The sequence below is a fragment of the Protopterus annectens genome, chromosome 4.part0 (genome assembly GCF_019279795.1).
Source record: "Protopterus annectens isolate FY-2018-M chromosome 4.part0, PAN1.0, whole genome shotgun sequence".
In the NCBI taxonomy this organism is placed as follows: domain Eukaryota; kingdom Metazoa; phylum Chordata; order Ceratodontiformes; family Protopteridae; genus Protopterus; species Protopterus annectens.
Genome location: NC_056733.1, coordinates 1,900,154,588 through 1,900,167,371, shown reverse-complemented (window position 1 = coordinate 1,900,167,371; position 12,784 = coordinate 1,900,154,588). Strand labels below are relative to the sequence as shown.

Here is a 12,784-nt window from a genome sequence, read left to right as displayed (position 1 = left end):
TAGCTGCTGCTCTGGTAGAATGAGGCCTAATGCCCTTAGGCACAGATTTGCCATGTTGTGCGTAACAGAAGCGGATGCAGTGTCCTATCCATTTGGAGATTGTAATAGGTTTTCCTTGTGATCCTGCAGCATAAGCTACAAACAGTTGCTCAGTTTTTCTGAAAGCTTTTGTTTTGTCCAAGTAAAAACATAGCTGCCTGTGAATATCCAAAGAGTGCAGACGTCTTTCCCCTTTATTCTGGGGATTTGGGTAGAAAGTAGGCAAATGAATAGTTTGGTTTAAGGTCACATTGGAGACCACTTTTGGCATAAAATGGTGGGTTCGTCCTTAGAGATACCCTGTCCTGGTGAAAAATTAGGAAAGGTTCCACAGCCATCAATGCCTGTAACTCTGAAACTCTTCTTGCTGAACTTATTGCTAGGAGCACAGCAGTTTTCCATGACAAGAATTTTAGATCAGCTGTGCTGGCTAGTTCAAAAGGGGGCAGTGTTAGTTTTTCTAAAACAAAATTGAGGTCCCAAGTAGGTACTGGAGCTCTCCTAGGGGTCTTATATTCTTTGCCCCTCTGACGTACTGTCGTAGTAGAGGATGTGAAAAAATTGGAGGATCCGTATTGTAATCAGCTGAAATGGCAGAGGCATGGATTTTAATAGAAGAAAAAGATAGGCCTTTGTCCAACATCTCAGTTAGGTATTGTAATATCAGAGGCATATTAGGGACCAGTGGGTCGAGGCCTTGTGCCTGGTTCCAAGCACAGAATCTCTTCCATTTTTCCACATAAGATTTTCCTAGTGCTGGGTCTCCTGGCTTCCAAGATTACATCCATAATGGCTTTGGAGAGAGGTGCAGTCTGAATGGCTACATTATCTGCCATGCTGCCAGGTTTAAGGTTCTGAGTTGACTGTGCAGAATCTGATTGTTTTGCTGCGTCAGAAGATGAGGGATTTGAGGTAGAGGCCAAGGCGGGCCTTGGGACAAAATCTTTAGGATTGGGTACCAGTGCTGGCGTGGCAAGTCTGGTGCAATCAGGATCATGTTTGGCCTCTCGTCTGACTTCTAGAGGTTTTCCTTGACCTATCAAGTGCATCGGAGGGAAGGCATAGACTGTCAGATTTTTCCAGTTGAAGGATAGAGCATCCACTTTCAAGTTTGAGAGTGATAAGTCCTTGTGCAAAATTTCTTTAACTGGCAATTGTGAGGGGAGGCAAATAGATCCATGTCCGGGCGTCCCCATTCCCTTGTTATGTTGAATAACTGTGGATTTAGCTTCCATTCGTGAGGATCCATGAGATTTCTGTTTAGTTAGTCTGCCAGTGTATTTTTTGTTCCTGGCAGGAATTGTGCTTGCAGATGTACCTGGTAAGTCAGTGCTGTGTTCCACAAGGTCATGGCGTGTCTGCATAGGGGGTAGGAATGTGTTCCTCCTTGCTTGTTTATGTACCACATAACTGTGGTATTGTCCATCTTTATTAATAAATTGTCCTGGATGTATTGGGTCCTTGAAGGCTGTCAGGGCATTCTGTACAGCTAGCATCTCTTTTTGATTGATGTGAAGATGCAGTTGTTCCTTGGGCCAGGTGCCCTGAATACATTTTCCTGCCATATGTGCTCCCCAGGCATAATGCTATGCATCCGTTGTTACTGTCTGCCTGGCTGTAGGTAAGGTGAAAGGCTGACCCTTGTTGTGGTTACAGGCCTGTGACCACCATCGAAACTCCTGTTGTAGGCAGGGAATCAAGGTTATGATTGTCTCTAGGCTGTGAATGCAGAGTCCAAACACTTTTTAGATACCACTGTAGTTTCCTCATATGCAGTTTGGCATATGGAATTAATAGAATGCAAGATGCCATGAAACCCAGGGCCTGCAGAATTTTTCTTGCAGGGAGCTGGGTCTTTGTTGCCATGATCTGAAAGTAATGAGTCAGTTACCTTTGTTTGTCTGGTGTGAGAAGCCATCTGGGTAGTTTTATTCAAGCTTGCACCCAGGAATATTCTCTCTTGAGAGGGCACTAGTTTTGATTTATTTTCGTTTACTGTGTACCCTAGGCAAATTAGTAATCTTTTTACAAACTCCAGGTGCTTTAGAAGAATGTCCTTGCTCTCTGCTTGAATAAGGCAGTCGTCCAAGTAGAGATATATTTGAATTCCTTTTTGCCTGCAAAATGCAATTACTGGTGCCAGGCATTTTGTGAAGACCCTGGGCGCAGTAGATAAGCCAAAGGGCAGTGCAGAGAATTGATAATGCATTGAGCCTGCTTTAAATCTGAGGTATCTTCTGCACGTTTGCCTGATTGGATCTCAAGGAGGCATACCTGCACGTCCCTAAGTAACTAGCCAAGCCTCTTTGCCCAGCATGGGCAAGAGTTGTTGCAGTGTTAACATTTTGAATTTTGGGACATCCAGGAAAGTATTTAGGATCGACAGGTCCAGTATTGTTCTCCATGCGTTGTCCTTTCTGGGTACTAGGAAAAGTCGTGAGTAAAATCCTTGGCCCTGTTCTTCTTGTGGAACATTTTGAATGGCTCCCATATCCATAAGAGCTGCAATCTGTTTATGTGCCTCTGCCCATTGGTTTTGTGGCAGGTTTGGCATACCTTTTGGTTTTGGAAGCGTGTGGAAGTGGAACTTGCACCCTTGAGAAACTATATTCAACACCCATTGGTCGTGGGTGATCATGTGCCAATTGAGAAAAGTGCTAGCTTTCCCCCTAGGGGTGCTGTCAACTGGCAAGTGCTTGGCATTTGCAGAGGGAAGTCATTGTGACCGTTTTCTATAAGGTCGTGATTTGTCTTCTCCTCCTTTGGGGGCTGAAGAACCCCATTGTTTAGGTCTGTAGGAGCCTTGGTGCTGAGATATGCCTCTTGGGCGTCTGTATCTGCCGCTTTGTGGCCTGTCTGACACTGGAAAAGACCAACTTTTTGAAGGCCAGTTTCTGCTAAATCCAGGTGGCTGAACCTGTAAGAAATCTTTCACAGTTTGCATTGACTTTGCTTTATCCTCCATTTTCTTTAAAACCTCTTCTGCCTCAACACCAAACAAAATATCATGCTGTAGTGGAGCATCCAATAATTTCATTTTAACATGGTCAGGTAAACTTGGTTCTTTCAACCAAGAATGTCTTTGAATAACTGAGCCTGTAACTGCAGCTCTACAAGAAGCCTTTAATGAATCAAAACCACATTGCAAAGTATGCTTTCCCACTTGTTCAACTGTATGCAATAAATCGTGCATTTCTTTACAGTCAGGACTTTCTGTATTTGTAACCATTTTCTGCTTTAACAATGACATGAGATACTGCTGATATTTAAAGCATGTGAAACTGACAGTTTAAAGCTCTTACAGCTAAAGTAGCAGAAGTGTAACACCCCCCCCCCCCCAATCTGTCCAGAGCTCTGGAATCCCTATCTGAGGGGACAGGATTTTGGCAGTGGAAGCTTTAACCCCTTTTGTACCTTGAGAAATAGTTTCTGGGTCCACAGCGGGGTTTTTGTAAAGAAATTTATGAGTCAGGGACCCTGTAGTACCAGTCTGGCTTAACTAGTGCAGGGGGTAAGGAATCTGGAGACAGACTGGATTCAGTACAAACATCATCAACAATATCAAGCACAGGGGGATAGCCAAGGGCCTGTGCTGAGGCAATAGAAGGAAACCTCTGAGCCTTTTCTTGGATTCTGAATAATCCTGGCTCTCCCAATGGAAATGTTCCCTCATGGTGTGCAAGGTTTCCCCAAGAGTAATCCTCAGGCAGTGAGGCTGAAGGAATGGACTCTTCAGCATCAGAGTCCTCATAGGGAGGGAGAGAATAGCCCTGGTCAGAGGAAGAGTCAGAAGAAATGGAAACCAGATCAGAGGAATCATAATCAGCGTCTTGCCTAGGCCTTTTGTCAGGAGAGGATGGGAGCCCCTGATTAAAGTAATAAGGTCTTCGGCCATTTTAAGCACGTTTCTTAGGCATGGCTGACTGTTCTGGAGAATGCTGTACTTGTTTCTTTGTCTTTAATGGTGTTTTTGACTTTGTCTTTGCTGCTGTACTAGCTTTGTTAGCTGTGAAGGTCTGAAAACACTCTCAGAAGCCAGTGCCTGCTCAGCGGCTCAGGACCCATCTGAGGGTATATTTTCCGTAGGCCCAATACCTTGAGTATCCACAGGCCTCGGAGTCTCCACGTGGCTGTCTGTTGCGGCCTGTGGTTCTGAGGTAGCAGGAGTCAGGAGCTGTAAAAGCGCCTCACTGAGAACCAGCGAACCGGCGACTGGCCTAGAAGAGGCTTCGTCGGTTTTGGACCTTGGATTCCTGTCTTTTTCTTTGTCTTTGCGTTTTTTGTACATTCCGGTCGTCGGTTGTTCCGACGGCATAATGTAATTAAATCGTCGTCCAGAGTAATGTAGGGCAAAATCAAACAGACGTTTAATAGTGCATTTATTAAATCTAGCACAAAACCTACAACTAGTGACGTCATGGTCAGGGCCTAAGCAAGGAATGCAGTAAGAGTGGAAGTCCTTATGAGGTATTTGCTTCCCACAAGAAATAGAATTATTAACTTTTACTGACATCGGTCTGGAGCAAGAAAAAGTTTCCCCAATGGGGTACTTAGCTTTATTGAAGACTTCGGTTCTGAAATTCAATTTTGAAAATCTCAAGAGTCGGCCGACCGGCACTTGCGAACTACTTATGCTTCGGGCACCACTCGTCAAGAAAGACTGAAGAAAATGGCGTTGGTTGCAACTTTTATACCCCTGGCGTACTGACGTCAGGGAAAAGGTGACAGCAACAGACTCCGGACCAAGACTTTGGAATTCGGGCCGCCTGCCAGCAGGATAACCCAAGTGTAATGACTGCAACAGTGAAACACGATTAACATCATTGTTTCCAGGCTGTGACAATGTTGACTCCATAAACTCTAAGTACCACTGAAGTTTCCTCATATGCAGTCTTGCATATGGAATTAGGAGAATGCAGAAGGCCATGAACCCCAAGGCTTACAGAAGTGTAAACCTTCTTACCCCATCTATCCAGTGCCCTGGAATTTCTATTAGAAGGGGTAAGAGTTTTAGCAGTAGAGGCCTTAATGCCCTTGGGACCCTGAGAAATGGTTTCTGGATCTGCAAAAGGATTTTTGAAAAGGAATTTGTGGGAGTCAGGAACCCTGTAGTATCTGTCTGGCTTACAAGGAGCAGGAGGCAGAGAATCAGGAGCCATACTAGATTCTGAAAAAAACAACAATGTCTAGAAAGTACAGTTTTGTACCTACCATAAATGTAGATGTCCGATAGGTATGCATCTGCAGTCCTTACATATGGGTTGTCCTGCCTCAGGCAGCCCTTCGGTCGGCCGGATTCCAAAGTCTGGGTCCAGTGTCGGCTGACGTCGCCCCTTCCCCAACGTCAGAGCGCCTGGGGTATAAAAGAGTCAGCCGACGCCATCTTCCTCAGTTTTTCTTGCCCCAGATGCCAGGTGCCCTCTAAGGAAGGCTAAATTTGGAGAAATGCAAAATATTCCAAACATGCACAGTAATAAAAAACAAATACACCATAATAGATATACCTCTTATAGCTAGCTGGGGTTAAGTACCCAAGAAATACCACAGAGGGGAAGGAGGGATGGAAAACCTGACTGCAGATGCATACCTATCGGACATCTACATTTATGGTAGGTACAAAACTGTACTATGTCCTTCAAGGATGCATCTGCAGTCCGTACATATGGGTAGAATACCATAGCCAAGCTGGGGGTGGTAGGATCTAAAAAAATGATGGTATAGCTAAAATGCCCTGCAGGACTGCCGTAGCAAAGCCTGCTCTGGATCTGGAATATAAGGGCAAATGGTAATGCTTGGAAAATGTATGCACGGAGCTCCATGTAGCAGCTTCTAAAATGTCCTTGGTAGCCACCCCTCTTAAGAAGGCTGTGGAGGTGGCTGCGGCTCTGGTGGAATGAGGCCTGATGTTAGCTGGCACAGTTTTTCCATAAGAGTAGCAGAATCGAATGCAATTTCCTATCCATTTTGAAATTGTCCGTTTGGAAATTGCTTTGCCTTAGATGTATGCAGCATATGCTACCAACAGCTGGTCAGTTTTTCTGAAAGTCTTAGTTCTGTCCAAGTAGTAGCGTAACTGTCTGTGAATGTCCAGGGTATGCAGAAGTTTTTCTCCCTTGTTTTGCGGATCTGGAAAGAAGGTAGGCAGGTGAATAGCTTGGTTCAATGAGACCCTGGATACCACCTTTGGCATGAATGAAAGATTGGTTCTCAAGGAGAGACTGTCCTGATGAAAAATAAGAAATGGTTGTACTGCCATGAGTGCCTGCAATTCAGATACTCTTCTTGCTGAGGTTATGGCCAGAAGGAAGGCAGTCTTCCAAGACAGGAACTGTAACTTTGAAGATGCTGCTGGTTCAAAGGGAGGTAGAGTCAACTTTTCCAACATGAAGTTAAGGTCCCATGTAGGCACTGGTGGTTTTCTTGGAGGATTGAGGTTTTTAATTCCTCTTAGAAACTGCCTTAGGAGAGGATGAGAGAAGACAGGTGGATCAGTATTGTATACTGCTGAAATTGCTGAAGCATGAATTTTTATGGAAGAGTAAGAAAGGCCATTGTGGAGCATTTCTGCCAAGTATTCCAGGATATGTGCCATGCTCATCACTGTGGCATCTAGGCCCTTTGCAGTACTCCAAGTGTGGAATCTTTTCCATTTTGCTGAATATGCCTTTCTCGTGGAAGGTCTGCGAGCTTCCATGATGATATCCTTCACTCTCTTGGATAGCTTTTCCTGGAGAGGAGTCAAGGTATTCTCCAGGCTGTCAGCTGCAGGGTTTTCAGGCTGGAGTGCAGAGTTTTGTAATTGTGCTGTGTCAGGAGTGACCATTGTGGTAGAGGCCATGGTTTCGTGTGTGACAGGCATCGTAACAATGGGTACCAGTGCTGCCTTGGCCAGTCCGGGGCTATTAGAATCACTTTTGGCTGCTCTGTCCTGATTTTCAGTAAGACCCTGGTCATTAGTGGAAGATGTGGAAATGCATACACTGTTAAGAGTATTCCAGCTGAAAGAGAGGGCGTCCACTTTCCATGCTTGTGGGTGGTATGTCCTTGAACAGAATTTCTTCAGCTGATGATTGGGGTGGGAGGCAAAAAGATCTATGTCCGGCCTTCCCCAAAACTGTGTTATCTGAAGGAAGATGTCTGGGTGTAGCATCCATTCGTGTGGATCCATGGTATTTCTGCTTAGGCTGTCCCGCCAGTATATTGTCTTTTCCTGGCACAAACTGGGATTGTAGCTCTATATTGAGTTTTAGGGAAAGTTCCCAAAGATTCATTGCTAGTCTGCAATGAGGGTAGGAATGGGTACCTCCTTGCTTGTTTATGTACCACATAACTGTGGTATTGTCTGTCCTTATTAGCAGGTGGCCTTGACGTAGAAAGTGCTTGAAGGCCTCGACTGCATATATCACTGCCAGCATTTCCTTTTGGTTTATGTGCATGCGCAATTCTTTGAGACCATAGTCCTTGGATGCATCTGTCCTCCATGTGTGCTCCCCATCCATGGTCTGAAGCATCCGAAGTAATGGTTTGGCTGGTTACTGGTTTGCTGAAAGGCAGACCCCCGTTTGACTGGCTTGCTTGGGCCCACCACAGGAATTCCTTTTGAAGGCATGGAATGAGTGGTATCAAAGTTTCTAGGCTGTGATTGTGCTGAGACCATAAACTCCTTAGGTACCATTGTAGTTTTCTCATATGCAGCCTTGCTTGTGGAATCAGAAGAATGCACAATGCCATGTAACCCACGGCCTGCAGGATTTTCCTTGCAGTCATCTGAGTTTGTTTTGTCAGATTTCTGAAGTAATCCGGTAGTTGTCTTTGTTTTTCTTCTGTGAGAAAAGCCATTTGGGTGGCTGTATCTAGTTCCGCACCCAGAGAAGTTATTCTTTGGGATGGCACAAGTCTTGACTTGTGAATGTGGACTGTGTATCCCAAGGCCTGCAGAAGGCGGATGGCACAATTCAAATGTTTTTCCAAAGTTTGTTGGCTGTCCGCTTGTATAAGGCAGTCGTCCAGATACGGGTATATTTGAATCCCCTGAAGTCTGCAGTGTGCAATTACTGATGCCAGGCATTTCGTGAATACTCTGGGCGCAGCAGATAAGCCAAAGGGCAATGCTGAGAATTGATAATGCTCTGAACCTGCAAGAAATCTGAGGTGTCTTCTGCAACTTTGTCTGATAGGGACATGCAGGTATGCCTCCTTGAGGTCTACAGTTACCAGCCAAGACCCCTTGCCCAGCATGGGAAGGAGTTGCTGTAGGGTCAGCATTTTGAATTTTGGCACAATGAGATAAGTATTGAGTGTGGACAAATCGAGAATAGGCCTCCATTGTTTTTCTTTTCTTGGGACAAGGAATAATCTGGAATAAAATCCTTGGCCTTGTTCTGCGAGAGGAACCTTTTCTATAGCTTTCATTTGCAATAGGTTGGCAATTTGTTTTAAAGCCTCTGCCCTTTGATTTGGTGGCAGGTTTGGCATTCCTTTTCTTTTGGTAATGTATGGAAATGGAACCTGTATCCTTTGTCTATTATTTGCAGTGTCCATTTGTCCCTTGTAATACTGTGCCAATTTCTTGAGAATAAAGACAATTTTCCGCCCAAAGGTGCTTCTAATTGAGTCCTGGTTGGCGGGATCAAGGTGAAGTCATTGAGTCTGTCCTTGTGCAGCAGTTGTTGGTCCTGCACTACCTCGCTGGTTAGGAGGCTGCCATTGACGTCCTCTGTAGGAGCCTCTAGCTTGCCCTCTACCTCTGGCATGCCTGTTCTTGCCTCTTTGATACCTGTCTTCCGGAAAGGACCAATTCTTAGAAGGCCAATTTCTGCTGAATCTTGGTGGTTGTACCTGGAGGAAATCTTTGACCGTTTGTACAGATTTAGCCTTTTACTCAAATTTCTTTAAGACCTCCTGAGCAGTGGAGCCAAATAACTTTTGCTTTTCTAGTGGAGCATCCAGAAGCTTAGCCTTAACATGATCTGGCAGAGATTGTTCCTTCAGCCAAGCATGTCTACGTATGACTGCACCTGTCATTGCTGACCTACATGAAGCTTCCAATGCATCATAACCACACTGCAAGAAATGGTTGCTAACCTGTTGTGAATTATGTACCAGATCCTGAAGTGACTTACGGTCTAGGGGTTCAGGAGAAGACAGCTTTTCTGCAATTCATCCAACAAATACTCTTGGTACTGTATCATATGAAATTGACAATTTAAAGCCCTCATAGACAGAGTGGAAGAAGTATACACTTTTTTACCCCATCTCTCTAAAGCCCTGGACTCCCTTTCAGAGGGGAGTGGAGTTTTAGTAGTGGCAGCAGCAACCCCTTTAGGACCCTGGGAAATAGTTTCTGGGTCAGCAGAGTGGGCCTTTTAAAGGAAATGATGCGAGTCCAGGACCCTGTAGTACCTATTGGGTTTAACAGGAGCCGGAGGAAGGGTGTCAGGGGTAGTGCTAGACTCAGAATACACATCATCAATGACACTTAAAACAGGAGGAATAGCCAAAGGTCTATGCTGAGGTAAATGAAGGAAAGTCCTTAATCTCTTCCTGGAATCGGAGAATTCCTGGCCCTGCCATTGGAAATGCTCTCTCATGGAGTGAAGTGTCTCCCCAAAGGACAGCTCTTCAGGAGGGGAGGCAGAGGGAATGGATTCCTCTGCATCAGAATCCTCGTAGGCCGTGAAGGCCTCCTCCTGGTAATCTGATAGCGCAGAGCCATCAGAGGCCTCAGAGGACTGAGGATCAGCGGACTCAGCCCTGGGTCTTTTGTCTAGAGGGGGTTGAGAGCCCCTGTCCGGATGAGGCTGGGATCCCCCGATTAAGGAAATAAGATCCTCAGCCAAACTTAGTATCTGTGAACCTGTAGTGAATCCCTGAGAAATAGTCTTGGGAGGCAGAGTTTTTTGCTGCTCAGCAGCTTTAGCCCTAGTGAATGTTTTAATGGACATGGATGCAGGGGGCCTGGCTGCTCCACGTGCTGGGGTAGTCTTGTCCAAGGGAATGGTGTCGGTAGTTTCCTGGACACCGGTTTCCGAAGGTAAAATCATAAGACTCAGAAGAAGCCTCCGGGGCCGAGGCTGTCGGTTGTACCGTTTCCACGGTCGGAAGTACCAAGGACTCTGTTTTAGCCAAGACAGACACTCGAGGTAGGCCTAGGCGTGGTTTCAGCCAAAACCACAGTCCGCGTGTGTCGGTCCTTGTCCTTCCGTTTTTTGGTTAAATGAGAAGTCGGAGTCTGACGGCATTTTATAAGAGAACCTAGCCCCAAAAATTCCTCTGCAAACTCCGACCGACGCCTAAGAGTGTGTCGATTAAAGGAGGTACAGGCAGAGACGTCGTGGTCTGGGCCTAGGCAAGGGAGGCAGTAGGAATGGAAATCCTTATGAGGTATTTGCTTCCCACAAGTCAAGCAATTATTAACTTTAAGCGTTTGATCGGACATCGGCTGAGGCAAGAAAGAGTCCCCAACGGGGTACTTAGCTTTTTGAAGTCTTCGGTAGCTGAATTTACAGGAGCTGGCCGACCGGCACTTGCGAACTGCTTCTGCTTCAGGCACCACGCGGCAAGAAAGACTAAGGAAGATGGCGTTGGCTGACTCTTTTATACCCCATGCGCTCTGACGTCGGGGAAGGGGCGACGTCAGCCGACGCCGGACCCAGACTTTGGAATCCGGCCGACCGAAGGGCTGCCTGAGGCAGGACAACCCATATGTAAGGACTGCAGATGCATCCTTGAAGGACATCCCTGTAATACCAACCAGGTTTCCTGGGAGCAGGAAGTAGACAGTCAGGGGCCAGGCTAGATTCTGAGAAGGCGTCATCAACAATGTCTAGTACAGGAGATATAGCTAAAGGCCTGTGTTGGGGCGGGAGTAAGAAATCCCTAAGCTTCTTTTTGGAGTCAGAGTAATCCTGGCTTTCCCAGCGAAAATGCTCCCTAGAGTATGCAAGGTTTCACCAAAAGAGAAATTCTCTGGAAGGGAAGCAGAGGGAATGGAGTTCTCTGCATCAGAATCCTCATAGGTAGACCAGGGTAAATCCTGGTCATCAGTGGAAACAGAAATTTCAGAGTCCTGATCAGAAGAATCAGAAGGGAAAATCAGTCCTAGGTCTCTTAGATGGGGAAGGGTGGCTTCCCCTGATTAGTGTAACAAGGTCTTCAGCCATTTTTATCATTTGTTTTTTTAGGCACAGAGGCCTGACCATGCTGTCTGGGTGTCAGTTTTCTAGGCATGGATCGAGTTTTAGGCCTTGAAGAAGATGGCGTCGGTTTAATATGGAAGTCAGTAGGCCTGAATACACCCTCAGAAGCCAGTGCCTGCAAAGTGGCTCCAGACCCATCCAAGGTAGAGGCATCCGCAGGTTCCAGTCGAGGAAGCATCTCATGGCATACCATACTCCGAATGGGTCTCAGTAGAGGCCTGCGAATCTGAAGTAGTGGATTTCAGGGGCTGCAAAAGTTCCAGAGTACCAGCAAACTGGTGACTAGCTTATGAGAAGCATCGTCGGCATGCGGTCTTTATGTTTTTTCAGAATGTCGGTAGTCGGGTGGCTTACCGCAGCCATTTCTGGAAAATTGAAATGAGTACCAAAATATTTAGAAGCGTAAATGAACAGACGACGAATAGTTTGAGGTTTGAATAAGGCACAAAACAGACAGCGAGGTACGTCGTGGTCGTGGTCCTGGCCTAAGCAAGGAATGCAGTGTGAATGAAAATCTTTAGGCGGTATTTGCTTGCCACAAGTAATACAATTGTTAACTTTTACTGACTTTGGTTTAGAGCAAGAAAAAGGTTCCCCACCGGGGTACTTAGCTTAGTTGAAGACTTCGGTTATGAAACTCAAAATTTCCAGAGTCTGCCGACCGGCACTTGCGAACTGTTTCTACTTAGGGCACCACACAAGAAAAACGGATGTAATGGCGTTGGCTGCATGCTTTATACCCCTGACTACCTGACGTCATGGAAGATGAGACAGCAACCGACACAGGACCTAAGACTGTGATAATCAGGCCGACTTGAATGCAACTACAAGCAGATAACCCAAATGTGAAGACTGCAACAGTGAAACACGAAGAACATTAAGTAAGGTACTGTTAATGTATACATGCTACCACCACCAAGCCTCACTACACACTGAGGTTCAACAGAAAGCACATCCAGAACCATCTAGAAACTACCTTTCCATCTTAAAATGGTGGTCATCTAAAATGGCGCACTACTACTCCACACTGACCTAACATGTCATGCAAACATCCCCAGAGACTGCATTAAATCCATTTCTGATGAATTCATACCAAAGCAGCAGCACTTACGTTCATAGGTTGGCACTATCGGCCCTAGAGCCTATACAAGCCTAGCCATAACAATTCCTCTGCTATTTCTTCCCACAATAATTTACTTCCCTGTACCCCTGATAAGCAGAGGGACTGACGTGATCCCTGGGTGAATTTCCTATCTCCCATCCAATCGTCATGGATCCTTTTGAAGAGGGCCAAAGAGGCGCTCTGCTTGACATGCATGGGCAGTCTATTCCAGAGTCTGGGGAGTCTCTGGGTCAGGAACCTATCCCTCCAGCATGTTTTGTTCATTCTGATGACAAGGATTAGATCCCTAGAGACAGAGAGAGAGAGACAGAGAGAAAGAGAGGGAGAGGGAGAGGGAGAGGGGAGAGAGAGAAAGAAAGAGGGAGAGGGAGAGGGGAGAGAGAGAAAGAAAGAAAGAGGGAGAGGGGAGAGAGAGAAAGAAAAG

At 45.9% G+C, this 12,784-nt stretch overlaps 1 protein-coding gene across 1 annotated transcript in view; it reads right to left on the bottom strand.

The window, feature by feature from the left end:
• Window positions 1-12,784, bottom strand: part of CTNNA1 (catenin alpha 1) — a gene marked incomplete in the record, with an annotated part of 2,307,982 nt that overhangs the window by 2,189,476 nt on the left and 105,722 nt on the right.